Source organism: Pollicipes pollicipes, unplaced genomic scaffold, assembly GCF_011947565.3.
Source record: "Pollicipes pollicipes isolate AB1234 unplaced genomic scaffold, Ppol_2.1 Scaffold_6686;HRSCAF=7923_pilon_pilon_pilon, whole genome shotgun sequence".
Classification (NCBI taxonomy): Eukaryota; Metazoa; Arthropoda; class Thecostraca; order Pollicipedomorpha; family Pollicipedidae; genus Pollicipes; species Pollicipes pollicipes.
Window position 1 is genome coordinate 19,014,857 of NW_023596921.1, and position 25,062 is coordinate 19,039,918.

General features: G+C 53.7%; 1 pseudogene; it reads left to right on the plus strand.

Moving 5' to 3' along the window:
- Positions 1–25,062, plus strand: part of LOC119107164 (twitchin-like) — a 151,810-nt pseudogene that overhangs the window by 78,364 nt on the left and 48,384 nt on the right.

The following is a 25,062-nucleotide window of genomic DNA, read 5'->3' on the forward strand; positions in this document are numbered from 1 at the left end:
TACGCTGTCCACCACGCGCCTTACGGATCGTGGGCAATAGCGTGCCTGGATCATTCCAGTCAAGCCGTACATCATCAACAAGGACGAGTTCAAGAACATTGTCATCAAGAAGAATCAGGTGATCACGCTGGACATCCGGTATGGCGGCGAGCCGGAGCCGGAGGTCAAGTGGTACAAGGACGGAAAGGAGCTGGTGGCCGACGGAGACAAGTAAGACGGCTGTGTCATGCCTGACGACGGATTGTCATTCCACGATGAATCGCGTCAGCAGCTGCCAGAAGGTCGCATTTTCGTTTATGTTCGCCGTGACGGTCGTGCAATGTCACAGTGCACAATTGTGTTCCCGGCCATTGGTGCCAAAGACTGGTTGAGCCGCAGCGGTGTAATTTGATTGCCTCAGCACTCGATGAATCATGAATGGTTTTCAAACCCTCTCTCTCTAAAAAGGTACAGAAGTATTGCGACATGGTTGTCTCCTTTCACTCACTTGTCGGTAGGATTTCCATCGTCGCTGACGTCGCAGTTTTGCCAAGTTCAGCTGTTGCTGAACCCAAGCGCAGCGGCGGGAGCAACCCAAGCACAGACAGACAACCTTCATTTTCCTCACAGGGTGTCCATTGACAAGTACGAGAAAAACACGGTGCTGACGTTGCGCAAGTGTGAGCGTCCCGACACGGGCAAGTACAAGCTGGTGCTGACCAACACCTCGGGGAGCTGCGAGGGCGAGGCGGATGTCGTCGTACTCGGTGAGACCGCACTCTGACCGGTGCTGACGCTACAAGGGTAGCCACGGCAGTAGGTGGGGATAGTTACGTGGGCACTGGACTTGAGGGGCATGCTTGTTGAAGTGCAGCAAAGGAAAACGAGGGTATTGGGGTGATAGGCCCCGACAAAAGGTACAGAAGTATTGCGACATGGTTGTCTCCTTTCACTCACTTGTCGGTAAGATTTCCGTCGTCGCTGACGTCGCAGTTTTGCCAAGTTCAGCTGTTGCTGAACTTGGCAAAACTTGGCAAAAAAGCTGAATGTTCTACGCTATGGCCGCCTTCGCGTATACTCCTGCCGTGCCGTCGACAGAGGTGGGATTTATCACGCATTGTGCGCCGCGCGCGAATTAATTCAACAAATGGGAGCAGCCTACCCACCGACTGGGTGCGATGCGGCATTCCGTCACCTGCTACGCTTTGCGGTAAAGTCCATTACCGGAGTGCGTTGCGGCACAGCGTATCCCCCGGCGGTGTGCACTGCGGGCCAGCCTACGTCGCCCGCGTGGCCTGACCACCGGGCGCGCGCCCGCCCGGCCTGCAGGGAAGCCGTCGCGTCCGGAGGGGCCGTTGGAGGTGGTGGAGGTGCGCGAGACGCGCACCACCGTCCGCTGGAAGAAGCCTAAGGACGACGGCGGCAGTGACCTCAAGGGCTACGTGCTGGAGAAGATGGACATGGACAGCGGTCGCTGGGTGCCGGCCGGAGAGGTGAGGCGGCCCGGGGCGAGCGCGGGGCCACGTCTGCGCGCGGCGGCACCGCACCATCGTGTATCAGTCCGGTGTAGCTCAGTGCTGACTCGATCTATGTATTGAGCGATTTTAAGGGGATGTGTGCAAACGAGCATGAAATAACCCGCTGGAATCAACTCCCATCGATTCAGGTTTGAAATATGGTAACATTTTTTTCAGTGAATTCCGAGACGACTTTTCGATAGGTAGAAAGTGAAAGTCAGATGTGCAATTGCCTGTAACCTGTATAAGTGTGCTGGATTCGGTAAGAATCGGCATACCGTGAGTTAGAGGCAGCATCCCCTCCGCCCAGTTGGATTCTAGCACGAGTCCGGGACAATCTTCGTAACCGTAACGCCGACAGAATCGGTATGGCTGTTGGAGTGATGGAAACATTCTAGCTGTCCTCGTGACGACCGGCTTCTGAGGACATCTCCTCTTGTTCTTCTTCTCACACAACGTTCTTCTCACCAGGCGGGCCCGGATAAAACCGAGTTCAGCATTGAGGGCTTGACGCCCAAGAAGAAGTACAAGTTCCGCGTGCGGGCGGTGAACAAGGAGGGCGAGTCTGAGCCTCTTGAGACGGACGAGGTGGTCGAGGCCAAGAACCCGTACGGTGAGCCGACCGTGCTCGGAGAGGCGTCGGCACCGACACAGCTGCGCTCTCATGCTCCGCCTCTTTGCCTCTGAGTGTTAATTGCACTATGTCACACCTGTTGTTCTCTTCGTGAGCTGAATGCTTATGTGCACTGTGACACACTTGCTTTTCTCTTTATAGACATTTTTGAGGGTGCTATTTTTGTTTAATTTTGTATAATCTGGTATTTTTCTTGTTGTTAACACGCGCCATGCACTAAGCCAATGCTAAGATGAGAAGATTAGAAGGTTGATACTGATCAACCATGAAATGCCTTGAGAATAATGAAGACATCACTTGCTAACTTTTCTTCATTAAGGCTTCCTGTGTATGTTATTATTGCTTTTAAACGTGCTAATTTAACGTTTTAACACGCGCTCGGGTGGGGGTTAAGTTGACCCCTACGAAGGTTTTTCCAGAATGATTTCCGAACGACATGGTGTAGCCGCGCCAAATTTTGCATAGCTATGGACAATTTAAGAGCAGATTGCTAGATATAAAAAATTAATGCACCTGGTGAAGTCGCTGACCTATGACATGTCAAAGTCGGGTCATGGTGTCAGCGAAGGCAATTTCTAGGGAATCTCCAATTTCATGCAAGAACAGAATGTTTGACGAAGCCATCTTCATCTTCATTATTGAATGAGAAAATTACGTTGACATAAGGTTAGGTATGAAAGTTAGACCAAGGTCGAAACCAATCTCTTTCATTAATCTAGGGCTTGCTGTGTGGGATAGTTTCTGATGACTTATACGAATTATTAATAGCAGGATAGCAGAAAGCAGGATATAATTCGCATTATACATCTTCCATTGATTTCTCAGAGGTCAGAATAAGCCATTTATCTAAGATGGCTCGGGTCGACATTATGTTTTTTAAGGGACATACTGCCTAGCGTAATCTTTGTCGCTCACTCAAATGCAAAACTCAGAGAAGTCTGGTATTATTTTGGTTACCATGACCTTCAAAAGGTCAAACAGGGTTACTGACCTTAAATGAGCTTGCGAACTTTTGCTCAGAAATAGTTATTTAAGTTCTGGGAGCACTTTGGAGACCAACCTTAAATTTGACCTTGTTTGACCTTATTTAACCTTAATTGCATGACCTAGCAGCCTCAAATTTTGACCTCAGTGAGTTCACGTACAGATCAATACACCTTGTAAATTTGGTGCCTCTAGTTTTCTTAGTTACCGAGATCTCTGGTGGATAGATCAAATTGACCCCCACCCGAGCAAAAGGTATCTAGGCGGCCACCCGGGCGCGTGTTAAAAGTTGAACACTGCGGTTGTTCGGAAAAGACCGATTGCTACATCAGGTTTTGTCTTATTCTCGCATTCTAATCTTCTCGTCCTAGTGTTTTTAAGTGAAAATTTATGTTCTATCAGCTGAAGTAAGCTAACTTATTGTTTACTAACCACTACTTTAATTTTTCATCGTGTTCTTTTTTTCATTTTTCGTAGTTGGCTATAACCGTACATTTTGTAACAATCGGGTCGTGTTGTATGCCGTGATTTAATCATACTGTTCAAACATCATACCTTATTTTCACAGAAGATTCTGAGGAACCTAAAGAAGGTAGGAAAGCTCTCTGTCAACTGGAAAAGTTACAGGCTGGGTTGGTTCCTGGCCGACTTGTAACATAACCTCAAGTTCGCAGGGAAATTCGTTATAATGAGATAATGCCTAATAAATTTACGAGTGCGATAATGCATTGTATACCTGATGTGTACAAGTGAACTATGAAAGCTTCAGCACCTACCTTTGGGTGATCATCTCCTGACGTCAGTGAGCACATCCTCAAAAACAAATTGCGTTTAACTCCTTAGCATTTTTCCTGGTGCTGTTACGCTTAATTGTCCTGGATGCCTGATCACATGTGTGCTATGCACTGTTCTCTCGTTTTCCGATGATAACCATGCAAATCTGGTAGAAGCCGGATCATTTCCGACGCGCGTCTTCGCCAACCTAGCCGACAAGTGCCCAAACTTTGCGGGTCCAACGTCGGGAACATTGTTGACCTGCGGGGTTACGACAGGGGAGCCTGGCCGGCCCGGAAAGCCCGAGATCGACGATTATGACAACACCATGGTCAAGCTCAAGTGGACAAAGCCGGATGACGACGGCGGCCGGCCCATTCTTCACTACGTCATTGAAATGAAAGACAAGTTCACCGACTGGACGGAGGTAGGTCATTCATTACTAGTGTGAGGGACCCGCTTTCCGTACATTTATGCATTCCACGTATCCAGCTCGTGAGCTTTGGATCATCAGAGCTTTTAAGTACGAGGTGTCGTTGTTCTACAGTGTTGTTTTTCAAACTAAACTTACCTCTTAAATGGATGGATTTATGGGACCAGACCACATATCAAGCAGCGCTCGTTGTGTCAACGCCGACTCTTGCCATCTGGTTGTGCAATATCCGGTCAATAACAGGATTTGGGGGCGATAGTTTAACGTGCCGCAATGCTCGGCACGACCCGTCTCCCCCTGTCACGTCAGCCGGCCTTTAACGCGGCCGCTACCACCGGCTGCACGCCATGCCTGTCAGGGGTAGACAGCGAGCGCCTGAGGTGACTAACGCACCTCTCCACGGGTGGGTGGATCGGAAGACACCTCTCCACGGGTGGGTGGATCGGAAGACAGACACTCTAACCAGCTGAGCTATCGGGACGGACGGACTGAGCTACCGCTATCAGTTATGAAAGATGCCGCGGTTTACGGCCTTTTCTTCAAACATGCAGTGCATATTATCCGGCGCCGTAGCTCAATCGGTTAAAGGTCTACCTTCTTTCCCACCCGTGGCGGAGTGTGCGGATTTGAGTGGTTCGATGCTCACTGTTTACCCCTGACTGGGATGGCGGGCGGCCACTAGCAGTGGCCGCTCAAGGCCTGATGAGTTCAGAGGGCGAGTCGGAACGTGCCGAGCATTGCGACATGTTAAAGATAACGGGGACTCACACAAGAGGCCCCTGTTTAGCCTGTGCTCTGATCCAAGTTTATATATATATATATATATATATATATATATATATATATATATATATATATACGTATATATAAGGCGCAACACTGATGACTTTACTCCGCTCCCCAGGTGAAGACGACTCAGGATGATTCGTGCGAGACGCAGGTGGACGGTCTGAAAGAGAACATGACGTACCAGTTCCGCGTGCGTGCCGTCAACAAGGCTGGAAAGTCGATGCCGTCGGAGCCGACTGGCAACCACATCTGCAAGCACAGGAATCGTGAGTCCGGGCATGGCTTCAGTCCGACTGTGTCGTAATGAGAGTCGTAAGATCTCGGGCAGTGGTGCCAGGAGTGCTATTTTAATCTGCAGCGCTATTTTTTGTTCCACTTTGACCTTCCCGAGGTCAGGTATTTTCCATGGACCCGATGCTGATAGCAATATCGCATTTAATGAACGTCTCGTGCTGTGTAGATTGCATCGCGATTAACAGCACTGAAAGTCACTTCGAAATCCCGGTTGGCATTCCACTTTACTTGGTCTCGCCAGCGTTAACTCAAGGTCGGGGTAAGACAGCCTTCATCGTGTCATCGCACGCTGGTAACTTCATAACCAGCTGGACTGTTACTGCAATCATCCCCTCGCTCCCTGCATAGTGTTTATCCGCTGTCATCCTGTCGTCTGCAGTGAAGCCCTACATCGACCGCACCAACATGGTCATGGTGACGATCAAGGTGGGCCGCTCTCACAAGTTCTCTGTGGACGTGCGCGGCGAGCCGCCGCCTGAGCTGACCTGGTCCTGGCGCGACAACGTGCCTCTGCAGAACTCCGAGAGCATCAAGGTCAGCTGGAGTCGGGCGGGGCTGTCCGCTGCTGGGCCGGGCCGCAGCGTGCTGGGCGGCGTGGGACGGGGAAGTCAGGGCTGCTGAAGGGATGGTGTCTTCGTCGCGATCGAAATGAGACTGATGGCAAGACTCTTGCTCGCGCAAGTCCTTCAGAACGACTTTTGATTCCTTCCGTGTCTTCAGTGTGCAGCAATCCCATTCGATTTCATAGCAACTTTAAATTGTGCTCCATATGAATGGTAGGTCGCATGATACAATATTAGGTAACATGCGTTGGTGACATGCTGATATATGCCATGGCTTAAGACGTTATCCTGTGCCACGTCCAGCGTAATGGGCAGCCGGCATAGTCTCCCACGGCGCGTAATCGGACGGCCGATACCAGTCGGAGCCTAACCTTCGACTCGCGGCATGGTCCCCCACGGCGCGTAATCGGACGGCCGATACCAGTCGGGCCTAACCTTCGACTCGCGGCATGGTCCCCACGGCGCGTAATCAGACGGCCGATACCAGTCGGGCCTAACCTTCGACTAGCGGTACGGTCCCCCACGGCGCGTAATCGGACGGCTGATACCAGTCGGGGCCTAACCTTCGACTCGCGGCACACGCAGGTGGAGAGTGTGGATTACCACACCGACTTCAGCATCGAGAAGGCCACCCGCAAGGACTCCGGCATCTACACTCTGCGAGCCGTCAACAAGAACGGCAAGGACGAGGCCCAGTGCGAGCTGGTCGTGCTCGGTACGTGCTGCAGATACCGCTACGCCAGGCTGGGGTTTTGTGTTTGGGCTGTCAATCCAGCCAAACGGGAAGACTTGTGAATGGAATTTGGCAGCCCAAGAAACTGTGGTTCACACCATAGTTTTTTAGTGGCTGGAGGGGAGACGTGCATGGGTGGTAGATTTCTCTGAAGTTTTTTTAGCGGATGCAGTGGCATATTTCATTTAGTTGTTTACTTGACTTTACTTAATTGACAACCGAATGAAAGAAACATGGCTTTTAGCTCGGACGATACACAACAAATGATTTATGTTAAGGAGTCGCAACTTTAGGTAAGTAAGACGGCGACACCCCTTCTACCCGAAAAGGCCGGTTCGGACTGTGAAGTACCTCTCGTCTGTCTCAGGCAAGCCGAGCCGGCCTAATGGGCCTCTTCTGGTGGAGGACGTTTATGACAAGGGCGCTATCTTGAAGTGGGAGAAGCCGGACGACGACGGTGGGATGCCCATCAAGGAGTACGTCATCGAGAAGATGGACATGGACACCGGTCAGTCGCTGTTTTGTCTGACGTGTTGCTCCGGCATTAGCTTGAATTTGCTGTCCATGTCGTTTTGAATGCACCGACAATTTTTAAGCGCTGACAAGTGTTCAAGAGGCAAATAAATTGATATTCGTGAAAACATATTATTCAGATTTTACTGCCACCGGCATCCTCATTAAACTCAGACGCATTCATTCCTTATCTGCAGAAGTTGTACGCGATATCTAATGATAGAGTCACGACTTTTGGCCGGGTTATTGTGGCCAGCTAATCACTACGTCATCAAAAGCCACGAAGAGTACCTGACTGGTGCAAGATATTTGTCATTCGCAAAATAGTGGGTGCCGCCTGGCAAACCGGTGACAACCTGCGGCTAGATAACTGTCGCCGCTAGCAAGTTGCTATCCGTGTTTTACTCCTAAACCGCACTGCTTCTGCGCCCGTCACCACGTTGAGCCTCCGTCTGCCGGGCAGGACGCTGGGTGCGCTGCGGCAGGTGCCCCGGAGACAAGGCCAAGCCACAGTTCCACGTCAGTGACCTGACCCCGGGTCAGGACTACAAGTTCCGGGTCACGGCCGTCAACGACGAGGGCGAATCAGAGCCACTGGAAACGGAGAAGGCCATTAAGGCCAAAAACCCGTACGGTAGGTACCACACTGAACAATGTTGCACGTATGTAAATCTTCGTGTACTCTCAAGTCTTTGTGATGTTTATGAACGAAGCGTAACTAGATCAGCGTGTCTTCACGACCAGCTTCGTTGATATGTTCTTGATACCGTATGCCGCGTGGCAATCTTCCAATGCATGTGTTCGACTGACATCGCCCGTAGATGCGCCTGACGCCCCGGGCAAGCCCGAGATAACCGACTACGACAACAAGTCGGTGGACCTGAAGTGGGCGGCGCCCAAGAGTGACAATGGCGCCCCCATCGAGAAGTACATCATCGAGAAGAAGAGCAAGAAGTCTAACGACTGGGAAAAAGTTGGCGAGGTAAGAGGGTGTTTCATTTCTGGATCGCCCACGTGCGTGTGTGGAGTGCGTATCTGTTTTCCTTTGCTTACACAAATTCACTGTCAAGAGCTTTAGTTTATCTGATAATTGAATATTTTATATTAGATTTTGTGGTCCATGTTGCGATCAGATCAAATCCAATTTATTTGCTTTTGATGAAGACATCAGTAAACTTTAATCGCAAGTGACTGCTTCCCGTTCTTGATATCCTGCCAATCACCCATTCGCATTCATGAGCACCATGCTGCGCAAGTGCGCCAGGTTAGTGCAAAGCTAGACTGCATGCGCCACGCCTTCGCTGACTTTGCACGTGCTGCAGGTCCCGGGTGACGAGCTGACGACCAAGGTGGAGGACTTAGTGGAGCGGGAGGAGTACCAGTTCCGCGTCAAGGCAGTCAACAAGGCCGGCCCCAGCGAAGCCTCCGAACCCACCAACTGGCATATGTGCAAACACCGGAAATGTAGGTGATGGACATGTGGTGTGAAGCCTTGGCTGCTCTAAAGGGGTGAATTCATTGATTTTGTTTTAAAAGCTGATAGCACTCCTTTTCGGGATGATACCTTATCGTTCATAGCATATCGTGCATTGTGTGTAGAGTGTTCAGTTTTATTCTCCCCGTTCCTTCTTATGACGCAACAAAAGTGGCGGCGTGACACGCATTTTTCTGCGCCTGATGCTGTACAGCTTGCGCGGTGCATGCGCCATTAATATGGCTTCAAACATTAAGCCTTGACTGGAACGCCGATCTACGCTGACCTCACGGTTTCCGTTCATCAGTGGGACCGAGAATCGACCGGACCAACCTGAAGATGACCAAGGTTCGAGCCACCAAACAGGTGTTCTTCGACGTCAACATCCAGGGCGAGCCGGCACCAACGGTCAAGTGGCTCCTCAAGGACGAGGAGGTAATTGCCTCGTTTGTTGCATTACGCCTTTGCTCATCCTTGCTCAAATTCTGCCTGAAGGACGGAAAGTTGTACTATTCTCCGGATTGAACAGTTAAGCATGGTTATGGTGCAGGCCTCCGAAATGTGCTGCCATGATCTTGATAAGTCCGTGAAATTGTGTGTGCATTACAGTAGCTGTTAAAATATTCCTGGCTGAATTACAAAACGATCCCGAAGTATTGCTGTTTTATCTTTTTCATGAAATGTGTCATCCGTAGGTCAAGGAGCACAACATAACAGTCGTGAACGTGGACTACAACAGCAAGTTCACAATCAAAGACAGCGTTCGCAAGAACACGGGCATCTACAAAATTGTGGCGGAAAACGTTCACGGCAAAGATGAGGCTGAAGTGGAAGTGGTTGTTCTGTGTAAGTGTGGCTGTCAATGATTTCACATCTACGTAGAACTGGTGGATACATCACTGTTCCGCCAGCCGTAGGTCAGACCCAGTGCCTTCTGGAAATGGAAGGCTTTTGCCGCAAACAAGCAGTGAGAGGCGCTGTATCCGGGATTTGTTCGAAATCTGAGAGCGCTCACTGTGGGTGCTGGTTAAACTCGCGAAGATCACGGACTGTGGTCACGTGCTATACAGGGGCGCGTCGTCGCGCACGCGTGCTCAACATCTTGTGCTGTGATAACAACGCGACTGTTTCAATATTCGAAGGCACACAGCCGTCGCGCAGGCGCACAGCCGTGCGGTCTGACCTCTGACCTGACCTGACATCTGGCAGCGGCGCCGTCGCGTCCGAAGGGACCGCTCAAGGTGTCTGACGTCACCGCCAAGGGCTGCAAGCTCAAGTGGGACAAGCCGGAGGACGACGGCGGACTGCCCATCCAGGGCTACGCCATCGAGAAGCTGGACACTGCCACCGGTACGGACCGCCGGCAGAGAGTGGGGCACGACGATGTCAGACTATGGTGCGAGTGTTATCAGCGCGGTTTTGCCATCAGAACAACAGGGGAAACAGTATTAGGGAACAACAGGGGTAACGGGGGTAACAGGGAACAACAGTATTTTAATGGTTGGATAGTTAACAGTAAGCGATGTGTTAGAATCAGACGCTTATACGTCCTGGGATATGCTGATTCTGACCTGACCTGACCTGACCTGACCTGACCTGACCTGACCTGACCTGACCTGACCTGATCTGATCTGACCTGGCCTGGCCGGGCAGGACGCTGGGTTCCAGTGGAGCGCGTGGGTCCTAACGACACCACGGCCGACATTGGCGGCCTGGTGGAGGGCAAGCAGTACCAGTTCCGTGTCAAGGCCATCAACGACGAGGGCGACTCGGAGCCGCTTGATACGGAGCACGCAACACTAGCCAAGAACCCATACGGTCAGTGAAGAGTGGGCGGCCGGGATGCCAGCCGTCCGTGCGGGCCGTATGAGATAATGAAGACGTGGGTGGGGACCACATTTAGGTATGCAATCGATGTAATGTGGTAGTGTGCGCGCCGTATGGGGAATATAAAGCCCGTGCTGTGTACCTGCGCTGAGTGCAGCATCAATTCGTTTAATCGCAGTCACCGCGTTATCAATGTATACCGCGGCTCTCGTTGCGAAAGAAACCTGTTTTTAATGCTGCATCGCTGCGTCATACATCCTCAGTGATCGGCGGTGAGCCTTTTTGTTTTTTTTTTTCTGCAACCGACTTCACTCTCGTGTCACTGATGCTTCCAAATTTTGTATCGTTTCGTCCTTATTCGTTGCACTATTGCTATGTGTTTTGGCATTGATGTGTTATATGGCATGCATGCCAGGTACACTATGATATGCATAGCATGTATCTTGCCGTGTTGATGTGTATGACATTGACAGATGTCGCTGGCTTTGCAAGCGTGAATGTGATGTGCGCGGCGTCATTTTATGTGTGATATAACAACAGTTTGCCGCACATTACATAACACGCCGTACAAAACATTTTTGCCGTACATTTGTAGACATCCCGGGCAAGCCATCGACTCCTGAGATTGTGGACTGGGATGTGGACCGTGTGGACCTCAAGTGGACTCCGCCCAAGAACGACGGTGGAGCTCCCATTACTGGCTACATCATTGAGAAGAAGGAGCGCTTCGGCAGCTCTTGGGAGCCGTGTCTGGAGACAAAGGTATGTGCAGTATGTTTCGCGCTCTTCATTGATATGTTTGTCGCTCTTTCACTCACTGGCACCTCCTTCGTGTTTAATTTTACCTATTGTCAACGCAGTCGTTCAATCCACCGCACAAGTTTTTTAAGTGTTTCCCGACATTTGAGCATCACGACGTGGCGGCCCTGCAATGACGTCACTTTTCCGTGCGGTGCTGACGTCACCGCCCTGGGGGCCGCAGGGCTCGTCTCCGGAGGCACGCGTGCCGGGCCTGACTGAGGGCAAGGTGTACCAGTTCCGGGTGCGCGCCGTCAACAAGGCCGGCCCCGGAGAGCCGAGCGACTCCACCGGACAGCACACGGCCAAGGCCCGCTTCCGTGAGTCAGTGGTGGGAGAGACGGGAGGGGGCGGGACAGGAGAACCGAGCGGCTCCACGAGACAGCACAAGGCCAAGGCCCGCTTCCGTGAGTCAGTGGTGGGAGAGACGGGAGGGGGCGGGACAGGAGAACCGAGCGGCTCCACGAGACAGTACACGGCCAAGGCCCGCTTCCGTGAGTCAGTGGTGGGAGAGACGGGAGGGGGCGGGACAGGAGAGCCGAGCGACTCCACGGGACAGCACGAGGCCAAGGCCCGCTTCCGTGAGTCAGTGGTGGGAGGGACGGGAGGGGGCGGGACAGGAGAGCCGAGCGACTCCACGAAACAGTACACGGCCAAGGCCCGCTTCCGTGAGTCAGTGGTGGGAGAGACGGGAGGGGGCGGGACAGGAGAGCCGAGCGACTCCACGGGACAGCACGAGGCCAAGGCCCGCTTCCGTGAGTCAGTGGTGGGAGAGACGGGAGGGGGCGGGACAGGAGAGCCGAGCGACTCCACGAAACAGCACACGGCCAAGGCCCGCTTCCGTGAGTCAGTGGTGGGAGAGACGGGAGGGGACGGGACAGGAGAGCCGAGCGACTCCACGAAACAGCACACGGCCAAGGCCCGCTTCCGTGAGTCAGTGGTGGGAGAGACGGGAGGGGACGGGACAGGAGAGCCGAGCGACTCCACGAAACAGCACACGGCCAAGGCCCGCTTCCGTGAGTCAGTGGTGGGAGAGACGGGAGGGGGCGGGACAGGAGAGCCGAGCGACTCCACGAAACAGTACACGGCCAAGGCCCGCTTCCGTGAGTCAGTGGTGGGAGAGACGGGAGGGGACGGGACAGGAGAGCCGAGCGACTCCACGAAACAGTACACGGCCAAGGCCCGCTTCCGTGAGTCAGTGGTGGGAGAGACGGGAGGAGGGCGGGACAGGAGAGCCGAGCGACTCCACGAAACAGTACAAGGCCAAGGCCCGCTTCCGTGGGTCAGTGGTGGGAGGGACGGGAGGGGGCGGGACAGGAGAGCCGAGCGACTCCACGAAACAGTACACGGTCAAGGCCCGCTTCCGTGAGTCAGTGGCGGGAGAGACGGGAGGGGGGCGGGACAGGAGAGCCGAGCGACTCCACGGGACAGTACACGGCCAAGGCCCGCTTCCGTGAGTCGTTGGCAGGCGGAATTAACTGAGAAATATGCGATCAGCTTGGAGATGACAGTGAGATGTCATCTCTAACGTGAATGATGGTCCTTTGAGTGGAAAACATTCTTCGGTGTGGCCAACAGGAGCATTTCCTCGACCCGTGCGCCGATCAGAATTATAATAGACAATTACTGATGATGGACTTTTATGACCGACGTAAAAACTGGCGCCTCGGACTAAACGATGACGTCATCTAATCTGACATCTTTACACACCGCTGACACGTGCCGCCTGTCTGTGCAGTGAAACCGTGGATCAACCGCGACAAGTGCAAGCCGGTGACGGTTCGCGCCGGCCAGATCGTGCGTTTCGACGTTGACGTGCGCGGCGAACCGGCGCCCACCACCACCTGGTCCTTCGCCGGCAAGGAGGTCACCACCGAGGCGCACTACCGGCTCGAGAATGAGGACTACAACACGCGTCTCCAGATCAGCGACACCTCCCGCAAGCAGAGTGGAAAGTACACAATCCGCGCTGTCAACGACTCGGGCTCGGATGAAGTGGACATCGAAGTTACCATACTCGGTGAGCAGCTGGGGAGGGGCGAGGGGCGTGGCTGACGTGTCTTTCCGTTTCAGATTTGATGACATGCTAGAGGTGTTACAAGGTTGATAGCATTTTCATTGCATCTGTACGATGGTAACCGCATTACAGGTGTATGATTGTAGCCGAAGTGGTCAATTCCCGCCGAATGGAATACTTGCCTATCACCAACCCAGTTTATTCCTGCGTTTGACCATAGTCTCGTCTCTCCCGCAGACAAGCCGGGCCGGCCCGAGGGGCCCCTGGAGGTCACGGACGTGCACAAGGACCACTGCAAGCTCAAGTGGAAGAAGCCCAAGGACGACGGCGGCCTGCCGATCAGCCACTACGTGGTGGAGAAGATGGACACGACCACGGGCCGCTGGCAGCCGGCGGGGCGCGCCGACGGCGACACGACCGAGGCCGAGATCAAGGGTCTCGAGCCGGGCAAGCGCTACGAGTTCCGCGTCAAGGCCGTCAACGACGAGGGCGAGTCAGAGCCGCTGGAGACCGACCAGTCGATCCTGGCCAAGGACCCGTACGGTACGTGGCGCTGAACTGAGGAGAGAGTTGGAGCTCTGTGCTGTGGTTGCGGCTTACACCAGGCGGGCGGGGCATTGCACTTCGTCTGCTTCGAAAATACATGTGGGCGATGGTGGGCTTCAGTTCAGGGCTTCTTGGCTGCATTTCAGAGCCCCGCCCTTGAGGCCTTATATAAGTAGGCTACCTGTCACCCTTGTGCGAGATTGCCGCGACGTAACAAATATGCCACAAAAAGAACAATCCTGCGGCAATCAAATCCTCAATCCTCAGCAAAAATAAAAGCTGGACAAGTGACGTGTTGAACTGGAGTCGCAGACCTCGAGTGGCAGGTCCAGAGCGCTGAGCAGACTCCAAAATTGTATGTGATGATATTACAGATTCCGAGCCTGAAACCCCCCATGTAAACTGGGTGGGAAAAGAAACATTAACGGTCTCGTTAATGTTTCTTTAAGTTACTTAAGTAAGTTACTGTTTTGTTCCAAATCTGTGGATAGGCTAATTGTTCAAGACTCATGTCTGGCAAAATGGACGCGATGTTTGATGTGCTCAGTCCCAGGCCCACCTGGAATGGGCACAGGTTCTTTATCGCCCTCTGTGTACTTCACCCAACTGCAACATGCAGGGATGCGCTGCCTCGCATTCTTGGCCAGAAGTGTCGACACCGCCGCTATCGCTCCCTCCCGGTCGCAGACCCGCCGGGCGCGCCGTCCATGCCCGACATTGTCGACTGGGACGAGAACATGGTGGAGCTCAAGTGGGAGCCGCCGCTGCGCGACAACGGCGCTCCCGTCACCGGCTACGTGCTGGAGATGAAGCCGGAGGACGACACCGACTTCGTGAAGGCGGCCGAGGTCGGGCCCGGCTGCAAGGGCAAGATCCAGGGCCTGACGCCCGGCAAGAAGTACGAGTTCCGGGTGCGCGCCGTCAACAAGGCCGGCCAGGGCGAGCCGAGCGAGGCCACCACCCCGCACCTGGCCAAGGCCAGATATCGTGAGTGCTTCGTAGGCAGTATCTAGGTACTGTGAGCTGCTATGTGGGAAGGGGGGTGGCGAAGCTGGGACAACTCATGGCTCGAAACTAATCGATGGTTCTGAGCGCGCGAAGTGGACCATGTCGTTTGGTGAGAGTTGTTCTGGTTCAAGACTTTCAAGCAATGTCTATGTTGCGCACTGTTTTTTAGTCTAAAGTCACCCAGCGGGAGCTAAATTTGATTTGCATCTAGGGTATTTCAGCCAGGCCTTATAGGCAGATTCTCGTGCGAGTTCTGCAACATCTGCCAGTCTTACTTCATGTTAAAGAAAGCAGTGATCGGCTCCGATGTGCTGTGGACTGCTGGCGCTCGGGCTCCTCTGATGTCCGAGGGATTACGACTAAGTGTTTGGGCACTACTCGTCTTCCAGTGAAGCCGCGCATCGTGCGAGACAACCTGCAGCCGATCGTGGTGAAGGTGAACCAGCAGGTGCTGCTGGACGTGGACATCATCGGCGAGCCTCCACCGACCGTGGCCTGGCAGTTCAAGGACAAGGTCGGTCCCATGTGTGGAAAAGGTAGACTTGCGCCCCACCCCTGTTGGCTTTGTTAGCCGGTCATATGACTGCAGTCGCAGGCTGTTATGATCATGTGACGGTCATGGTACTTCAAGCGGCTCAAGCATGGTGACGTGCGTTGGGAGAAGGTGTTCCAATGGCAGAATGTGCCACATCTATTGCTCACGTGTCGTCTCTCATTATGGAAGCTTGGTCAAGTGCATTGGGCAAGAATCTGATTTTTTATTTGTGCGTCCTATCCACGGTCTGCCCGTCTAGACGGAGGGCTGCTCCTCCCTCCTCTCCCCCACATCTGCCACTGTTTTGCTCTGACACCCGTCGGTCATCAGGACGTGGAGACGGGCCCCGAGCTAACCATCACCAACGTCGACTACAACACCAAGTTCGCGTTGTTCCGTGCGCGACGCATCGACTCGGGGAAGTACACAATCACGGCCAAGAACTCGCAGGGCGAGGACCGGGCCGAGGTGGAGATCACCGTGCTGGGCAAGCCGACCCGGCCCGAGGGGCCGCTCGAGGTGAGGCAGGCCCCGGGCCACGGCGAGCCGGGCACCGGTCGGCTCCGGCCCCGGGCTCGGAGAGCAAGCACCTGGCCATGACGGTGCTGTGATGTGGGAAAATCTGGCTTGCCGTAGTCGGCAGCGGATTGAAGGGGCCGAAGTGCCGTGACCGGTTCGCTGGTTGAATGATTATGTGGGTACACTCTCGTAGGCAAAGGAATTTCAGAATCGTCAAGTCAAAGATGACGGAGCATACTGCGTTGCGTATAGATGCTGTCGGCGACATAAAATTTTACCGTGAAATTCCGTGAATTTCACGTAAATTTCCGAAATGCATCGATGCGCCGGTGTGCTGTTTAAGCAATGATATCTAAAGGATTCTTTTCAACCCATTTGACGGGGATGTGTTCAGTTGGGCTTTGGACTAACTACAGCACCGTTGTCTGGAGGCCACTTCATCACTCTTTACCCCGCCCCTCTTCAGGTATCTGATGTCACTGCCAACGGCTGCAAGCTCAAGTGGAAGAAGCCGGAGGATGATGGCGGATCTCCGATCGAATACTACGAGATTGAGAAGCTGGATCCCTTCACAGGTGAGCCTCGCGCGACCCCTGATCTCATCCTCGTGTTCAGACGCTGCGGCACTGGAGACCTTCACGCGCTGCATTTGCTCTCGTTGTTTGACAACTGGGTCAATCGGACAACACTCAGAGTACGCTCGGCAAACGATTTCTGACAAACCAGGCGATCTTGTTTTGGTTGCGAGAGAAAGACGCTGGTTGGCTCCTTCTGTTCCTGTGCATCCATGTACAACTTGTTGAAGAGTCTACCGCAGAAATAAGCTGATTCCTTGCTGAGTTGTGAGTGCGCATACCACGTATCAGCTCCACCTTATCAGACATCAGTCAGACACCACCTTACCTCCCAGAGCCGCTCACATGTTCAGCCAGTCTCAGTGACCTGCCTGGCGACCTGTTGCAGGTCAATGGGTGCCGTGCGGCAAGTCCACCGTGCCAGAGGCCGACATCACGGGTCTGCAGGAGGGCAAGAAGTACAAGTTCCGGGTCAAGGCCGTCAACAAGGAGGGCGAGTCGGAGCCGCTGGAATGTGACCAGATGGTGCTGGCCAAGAACCCTTACGGTGAGTGGAAAGACCTGGCAAGTTACGCTACGTCACGTCGCGACTTAGAGACGTGGCTCCGAAAATTCGCTTTAGAGGTGGGATAAACATACGGAATGGAAATATATATATATATATATATATATATATATATATATATATATATATATATATATATATATATATATATATATATATATATATATATATCCCAGTATATATCTCAACTAAAAAAATATTCTTAAACCAATTTTCGAAGCATCGAACAAGACGTTATATATATATATATATATATATATATATATATATATATATATATATATACTGGGATGTGTAGACAAGTTCTTGTTTTATATTTGGAATATGGACTGGGATCTCCAAACATAGAAGGCCCCGTCGCCAGAAAATTTCTTTCATGGCACCAAGCACGTCGAGGACACCGTCACTTATGAGGCATGATTCAAGTAATAATCGGATATTTGCGTTCTGACTGGATCAAAGTAGAACTTTGAAGCGCCGCGTAAAGGCATGCTTATTAGATGCCCATGAGATAAGCCCGGTGCTCAACCGAAAATAATTTATGAAGTGGATATGGCTTCGATTGTTCATGTTTCTGGCCAGTCATCGGCAATGAATCTGTCATGACCATCGTCGATGCGTCGCTGAACGATGTCCTCACTCGCAGATGCCCCTGAGAAGCCAGACAGGCCCGAGCTCACCAACTGGGACAAGGACTTTGTCGACCTCAAATGGAAGAAGCCCAAGGACGGTGGCGCCCCCATCACCGGCTTCATCGTCGAGATCCGAGACAAGGACGACAGAGCCGCCGGCTGGCAGAAATGTCTCTCCACACCCGTGCGTATGGTTGGAAAGACGCAGCCACCACGGTGCTGGGATTCAACAGTGCTGTGGTTGGATGGGCTGTGTGAGGATGATTTGGCTGATGGGTAGCAAACTTGTCATGTGTCACAAATTCGTGACTTTCCGCTGCCTTGGCATGGGCAGTTGTGGTAGTATGCAAGAAAAATGTGTGCATAATCTTCATTAATTGCTGGTTTTGCTCCACTTCGTTTATTAGGGCGCCGCGCTTTTCCCGACTGTGTGAGCTCACTTTATCAGCAACGACGTGTTTGCGACCCCAGCTAGCGAATAACCGAATTCCGTTTCATTTTCGTTACCAGGGCAACACGACGGAGGGTCACGTGACCGATGTACTACCGGGACACGAGTACGAGTTCCGTGTGATCGCCGTGAACAAGGCCGGGCCGTCAGAACCCTCAGACTCCTCAAAGTCGGTCGTCTGCAAGCCCAGATTCCGTGAGTGCCGACGCAGTACTTGCTGCTGTCTCGTCCGGGGGCTGTCTTCTCGGTGTTGCGGTGCCACTTATTGCTGCGATTGTTTCTATAGAAGGATCATACCGAGTCCCACTTCCGTGACCCTCCCCACGTACAACACTAAGCCGTTGGCCGCTGACCTTTGGCTATATACCACGAGCAAAACAGCGGCAGAAAATTCCTTCACCTGTAAAGGATATTGTAAAGGATATTGTTCACCTGTAAAGGATATCGCCGTCGCTAACACACACACCTTGCCTCGCTCCACCAGTGAAGCCGCGGATCGACCGGCGCACGCTCGAGAAGAAGGTGATACGCAGTGGCCAGATGCTGCGCGTCGAGATCGACATCGAGGGCGAGCCGGCGCCGCGTGTCACGTGGACTGTGCAGGGCGAGCCGCTGCGGCCGCGGGACCGGCTCACCGTCGAGGACGAGGACTACCACTCGACGTTCGTGCTGCAGCGCGCCCAGCGCTCCGACACGGGCGTGTTCACCATCACGGCCAAGAACGACTCCGGCTCGGACACGGCCGACCTCGACATCACCGTGCTCTGTGAGTGAGGTCGCGGGGAGGGCGCCAGCGCGTGTGGGACGTTCTGATGCGGGTGGTGAGGAGATGTGGGTAGAACAATTGGTCCAACGTTGGTCGTGTTGTCGCGCGCAGTTTTCCCTTGCCTTTCGACTTGACAATTCACTTAGCACATGTTGCCCTGAGTATTACATTGGATCTCAGAGACCCTTCCTCTCCCTCCACTCCCCCCCCCCCCCCCCACACACACACATATAATAAGGTTTTATCGTACATCTGCCTCGAAAACATGAAGGCTTTCTTCCTCTTTGTTCACTTCCAAACTGATGTGCTTAGCTTCATCAGGTGTCTCGTGGACCTGGCTCACGACGATACCATCCCACCCGCCCAATGTTGCACTCGTTCTCACCTGCACCAGCTGAGCCCCGCCCTCCCCCTCCCCACAGCCAAGCCGGGCAAGCCGAAGGGCCCGCTGGAAGTGTCGGACGTCACGGCCAAGGGCTGTAAGCTCAAGTGGGACAAGCCGGACGACGACGGCGGCGAGCCGATCGACCACTATGTGGTGGAGCGCATGGACATGGACACCGGCCGCTGGGTGCCCGTCTGCACGAGCAAGACGCCCGAGGCCGAGGTGGACGGCCTGAACGAGGGCCACGAGTACCAGTTCCGCGTGAAGGCGGTCAACCCGGAGGGCGAGAGCGAACCGCTCGAGACTGTGCTCGGCACTGTGGCCAAGAACCCGTACGGTAAGTGGTCGGCTTCTGGGCTGGTGGGTCAGCAGAGAGCGATGGTGGGGTGTGGGTAGAGCATGGTGCGGCTTGGACAGAATGATCGAAAGTAATTTTGTTCTTCAGCTTGAAATGAGTACTCGATGTGTGTATACGTGACATCTTTTGTCACTTACCAATTGGCTTACCCTGCCATCCGATTCTGCAAAGTTCATCAGCTCTAATACTTAATCGGTCCTGCATTGCTTATCAGTTCTATAAAAATTTGTTAAGCAATTTTCAATGACGGCATACATGCTACTGGTACGGGCATTGCGTATGACGCACGGTAAGCCCGAGTGAAGCATGGGTGTAGGTGCATAAGGTATTCGGCACGTTGTCCTGTGGTGGGCTCATCAGCCGTCACGTGCCGCATTCTCAGACGTTCCCGACGCGCCCGGCGCGCCGGACATCGTCGACTGGGACAAGCACCGCGCCGACCTCAAGTGGAAGCCGCCCAAGCGCGACGGCGGCGCTCCCATCACTGGATACATCATCGAGAAGAAGGACCAGTACAGGTGGGGACAGAGCTCTGCGGCGCAGGGCCGCCGACGGTGTCTGGACGGACGGGACATTTGAACAGCACACGCTCATCACTGCCAATGTGGTAACGCCATGGGTTAGCGGCGTGTTACGGTGTCGGACTGGACCTGGTCTGCACTCATGTTTAGCACGTGCATCGCTGTTGACCACATGCGATTTAAAGAAATGTAACGATACAATACGATGATGAAGTAGTTAAAGCCATATATTTTTAATGACCTGTTTTGTGTATATCTGGGGACCAAACCGCCCGTCTTCACTACTCCTGTTTGAGGTAGCTGAACTGCTCCGCTCTCGCTCACAACGCCGGATTTGCATGCCACTTCAACGCCCTGTTCGTCTCCACCAGCACCAAGTGGCAGAAGGCGGTGGAGATTCCGGGCACCAAGTGCGAAGGCCGCGTGCCAGATCTGACCGAGGGGCTCAAGTACCGGTTCCGCGTGCGTGCCGTGAACAAGGCCGGACCTTCCGAGCCCAGCGACGAGTCCAAGAGCATGCTGACCAAGGCTCGCTTCGGTAGGTCTTCGATTCACGTTCGGTAGCTCGCTTTTACCACCATGGGTGGGCTTGTTTGACTTTGACGTTGTCTGCCAGAAGAGCGTGCCTGTCATTCTCTTGGGTGCCAGGATGTCACATGTATGGCTGAGGAAGTTCTGCCTTTAGGAATGTCGATGGGCTCCACGCTTGCTGTTTTGTGCGTCATTACGGCGCGATCAAACCCCCATTTACGGGGACAGTACAAAACAGAGCACCCTGCTGCCCTGCGGCACGCTTGATATGACTCAGTTTCAATTCGATTGTGGGTAGGTCTCACAATAACCCCGTTGAGGCTTCTGTTACAATGAGAGTGGTCCAGTCCTGGTGCTCTTTTGCCTGCCTGTAGTACATCACCACGCTCTTTCTCTCTCCGCTTCTCTGCAGCTGCGCCGTACATTGACCGGACGAACCTGCGCGACCTCACCATCCACGCCGGAGCGCCGTTCAAGTTCGACGTCAAGATCAGCGGAGAGCCGCCGCCCACCAAGACCTGGTTCCTGAACAAGGCGCGCCTCGAGAGCAAGGACAGCATGACCATCGACGCCGAGGACTACAAGACACGCCTGTCCGTCTTCATGGCCACCAGGAAGGACACCGGCACATACGTCATCAAGGCGGAGAACGACTCGGGGCGTGACGAGGCGGAGGTCCAGGTTATCGTGCTCGGTGAGTGCGTGATCCACCTACTGTTGGATATCTGGGAGCGCGTGGTCGGGGCGTGACGAGGCTGAGGTCCAGGTTATCGTGCTCGGTGAGTGCGTGATCCACCTACTGTTGGATATCTGGGAGCGCGTGGTCGGGGCGTGACGAGGCTGAGGTCCAGGTTATCGTGCTCGGTGAGTGCGTGATCCACCTGCTGTCGGATATCTGGGAGCGCGTGATCGGGGCGTGACGAGGCGGAGGTCCAGGTTACCGTGCTCGGTGAGAGCGTGATTCGCCTGCTGTTGGATGTCTGGGAGCGCGTGGTCGGGGCGTGACGAGGCGGAGGTCCAGGTTATAGTGCTCGGTGAGTGCGTGATCCACCTACTGTTGGATATCTGGGAGCGCGTGGTCGGGGCGTCATGAGGCGGAGGTCCAGGTTACCGTGATCGGTGACTGCGTGATCCACATCCTGTCGGATATCTGGGAGCGTGCGGAAACCGCCAACAGGACAAGGGGGCGCACGACCGTCACACAACAGTGTGGCTGAGCCTGTGCTCTGCGCTGGGGTTGGCAACTCTGTGAGACGCGGCAGCCATGGCCATAGGAATGTTGAAACATGTGGAGCAGGGTGAACGTTGTAATACGGCGGGGTACCTTCTCCTCCAGACAAGCCGGGCAAGCCGGAGGGCCCGCTGAAGATCTCGGACGTCCACAAGGAGGGGTGCACGCTCAAGTGGAACGAGCCGCTGGACGACGGTGGCGTGCCCATCGAGGGATACGTGGTGGAGAAGTTGGACACAGACTCGGGTGCGCTCGCGTGTTGTTTACTTTGCATTGTGTGATTTGTTTAAGTTGGGCTGTTGGGCTGTTCTTGTTGGGCTGTCATGCGGGCATTGTTGGGCTGTTTGGCTGCCATCCGGTCAGGCGTTAGTTATTGCCGTACAACGATAAGTTAAGTGCTATGTGGGAGTGGTGGAGAAGTTGTATGGGTCGTATTCTTGGAGTGGGTCTGGGTCGGTTATCTTGACATAGATGGGGTAATTGCTGACGCGATATCCTGCAGTCAAATTTGAGCGGACTTTGCCGTGCAGTGTTTCGATCCGTTCGGTGTCTAAGCTGACGTCGTTTGCCTGCCAGGCCGCTGGGTGCCTGCCGGCCGGACCAGCAAGCCAATGATGCAGGTGGAGAACCTGACGCCCGGGCACGAGTACAAGTTCCGGGTGAAGGCGGTCAACCCCGAGGGCGAATCCGAGCCGCTGGACGGCGACCACTCCATCATCGCCAAAAATCCATTCGGTACGAGCAAATTTGTGCAGTAGATGCCACGAATATTGAATGGAACTCGTTCGGTCATCGCTTGAATACTGGCTACAACATTATTTCTCGGTCTGGACTGATATGGCGTGACGTGTGATTTACACGTGTTCTCTGTCCTGCTCTGTATTCCCTCTCTCCGTCTCCGTCATCCTGCGAATCACCGGCCTTCTTCTCTGGGCAGACGAGCCGGGCGAGCCGGGGCGCCCCGAGCCCACCGACTGGGACAAGGACTTCTGCGATCTCAAGTGGAAGGCGCCCGACACCGACGGTGGGGCTCCCATCACCGGCTACGTCGTCGAGAAGAAGGAGAAGGGCTCCGGAAAGTGGGTGAAGGCCGCTGAAACTAAAGGTGAGAATACAAACTGCTGATTTGCTATCACTGATTTGCTGCAAGATAGCAACTTGTGCGTCCCATCTGTGCTGCGGCGCAGTTTACGCGGTGCCTTTCAAAAGCATGCAATGAATTCAGTTTTAAAAGCGTGAGATGCGTGGTGAATTGATGCAGCGCCGAATGAAAAAGTACATCATATCAGACGTTGCTTCCGTTGGGTGCACGTGTCACACAATGTTGTTGAATGGGTACTGCTGTTCATGTACCCACAGCGGTATTCTCCCGACTGTGAATGTGCCAAGTACAGCGTCTCTATGCGCCCTGGTCTCTATGGCCGAGACGTTTTGCCTGACCCGTTGTCCGCCCGCTCACTGCGTCACGCCCGCCCACGTGCCACGTGGCAGGTCCCGACTGCACGTGCCACGTGCCCGGTCTGGACGAGGGCCAGACGTACGAGTTCCGCGTCAAGGCGGTCAACGAGGCCGGCCCGGGCGAGCCCAGCGCCCCCTCCCGACCCATCGTCGCCAAGCCGCGAAAACGTCAGTACCCCCGACGGTGTGACGTCACCGTGCCGTGGCGTCACCGCACCTTGACGTCACTGAGAGAGCATTGAAGTGCGATTATGCCTCGGACGTCGCATTCAACGTTATTTATTGCTTATATTTAAGTGTTTCTGGACTCAGAATAATATAGCATTCTTGTCTCGCACACCATGAGGGATCACATAGCACCGATAACATGCTTTGTTGTACATCATCGACGGTTTGCCACCAGTGAAGTTCATGAATACCGTAAAGATTTTCAACAGCCATTAACCACCACGTCTTTCGGGTGATAAAAGTACCCAATTCCTTCGTCTGAAGCCTGCAAACTAATCCCGAACCGCCTTCGTAACCGCGAAGCCCGCCGAGCTGACCATGACGGCGTCCGTCTGCAGTGGCGCCGAAAATCGACCGGCGCAACGTGCGTGACATCACGGTTCGCGAGGGTGAGCCGATCATGTTCGATGTCAAGGTCAAGGGTGAGCCGGCGCCGGACGTGACCTGGCTCAAAGCCGGCCGGCCCGTCAAACAGTCGGCACACAATCGGGTGGAGAATGAGCCTTACAGGTCAGTGGAGGAATAAAGGGAGGCAGGTCGGGCGTGGTGGAAACGGGTGCGTGTTTGGGAGTTGGCCGAGATATGAGCTGGGAGGCTTTTTACATTGAGGCGTATTTGGAAGTCGTGAAAGTTGATAAGCACGCTCATGTTCGGTTGCGAGCTAGTCAGGTGTGTTCTTTTGGTTTGTACTGGGGATGTGCTGTGTTTTGATATAATCTTCGGTTTTGATGCGCTCTAGAGTACAGTATTTTGGAAATGTGAAGTGCTTTCAGACGTCGAATTCTATGAGTTTTGTGCCTTTGTCCTTGTTTGCCGACGCCAGAGCTTGCTGCTAGTAATCATCTGCACTCATTGATCACGCTATGGAACCAACAGAACTTTGGCGTTAGTCATGCTAAGAATCGTGTTTAGCTGTTTTGTTTTTTTACTGCTGTGCCACAAATATCTCCCAATATTACTTGCAGAGTTCAAAGTACTTGCATTTCGATATCACTGCGGCTATTTTCCAACGTAACCCGAAGCCACAGATCTGGTGACCTGGGCACCTTTCGTGACCCACTGACCTTCACGTTGCGCGTGATGCTTCCGCCAGAACCAAGTACATTAACGACACGCCAAAACGCGGCGACTCCGGGACATACACCATCCAGGCGGTTAACCAGCACGGCAAGGACGAGGCCACCATCGAGATCACCGTCGTCTGTGAGTGTCGCAGACGGATGCACACCCAATGTCGGCAACGGTGACCGTGCAGTTAGTGGTGATCTCTGCATGAGCTGAAGAAGCAGTGAAAAGAAGGGATGATTTGTTGTGGTATCTGTGGTATAGTATAGCCGGGACAACACGTTCCTCTTTCGTTGTGTTTGCTTTTGCGTGCTTTGAGTTTAAGTTATTCAGCAATGGTACTCGCTTTGCTGTAAGAT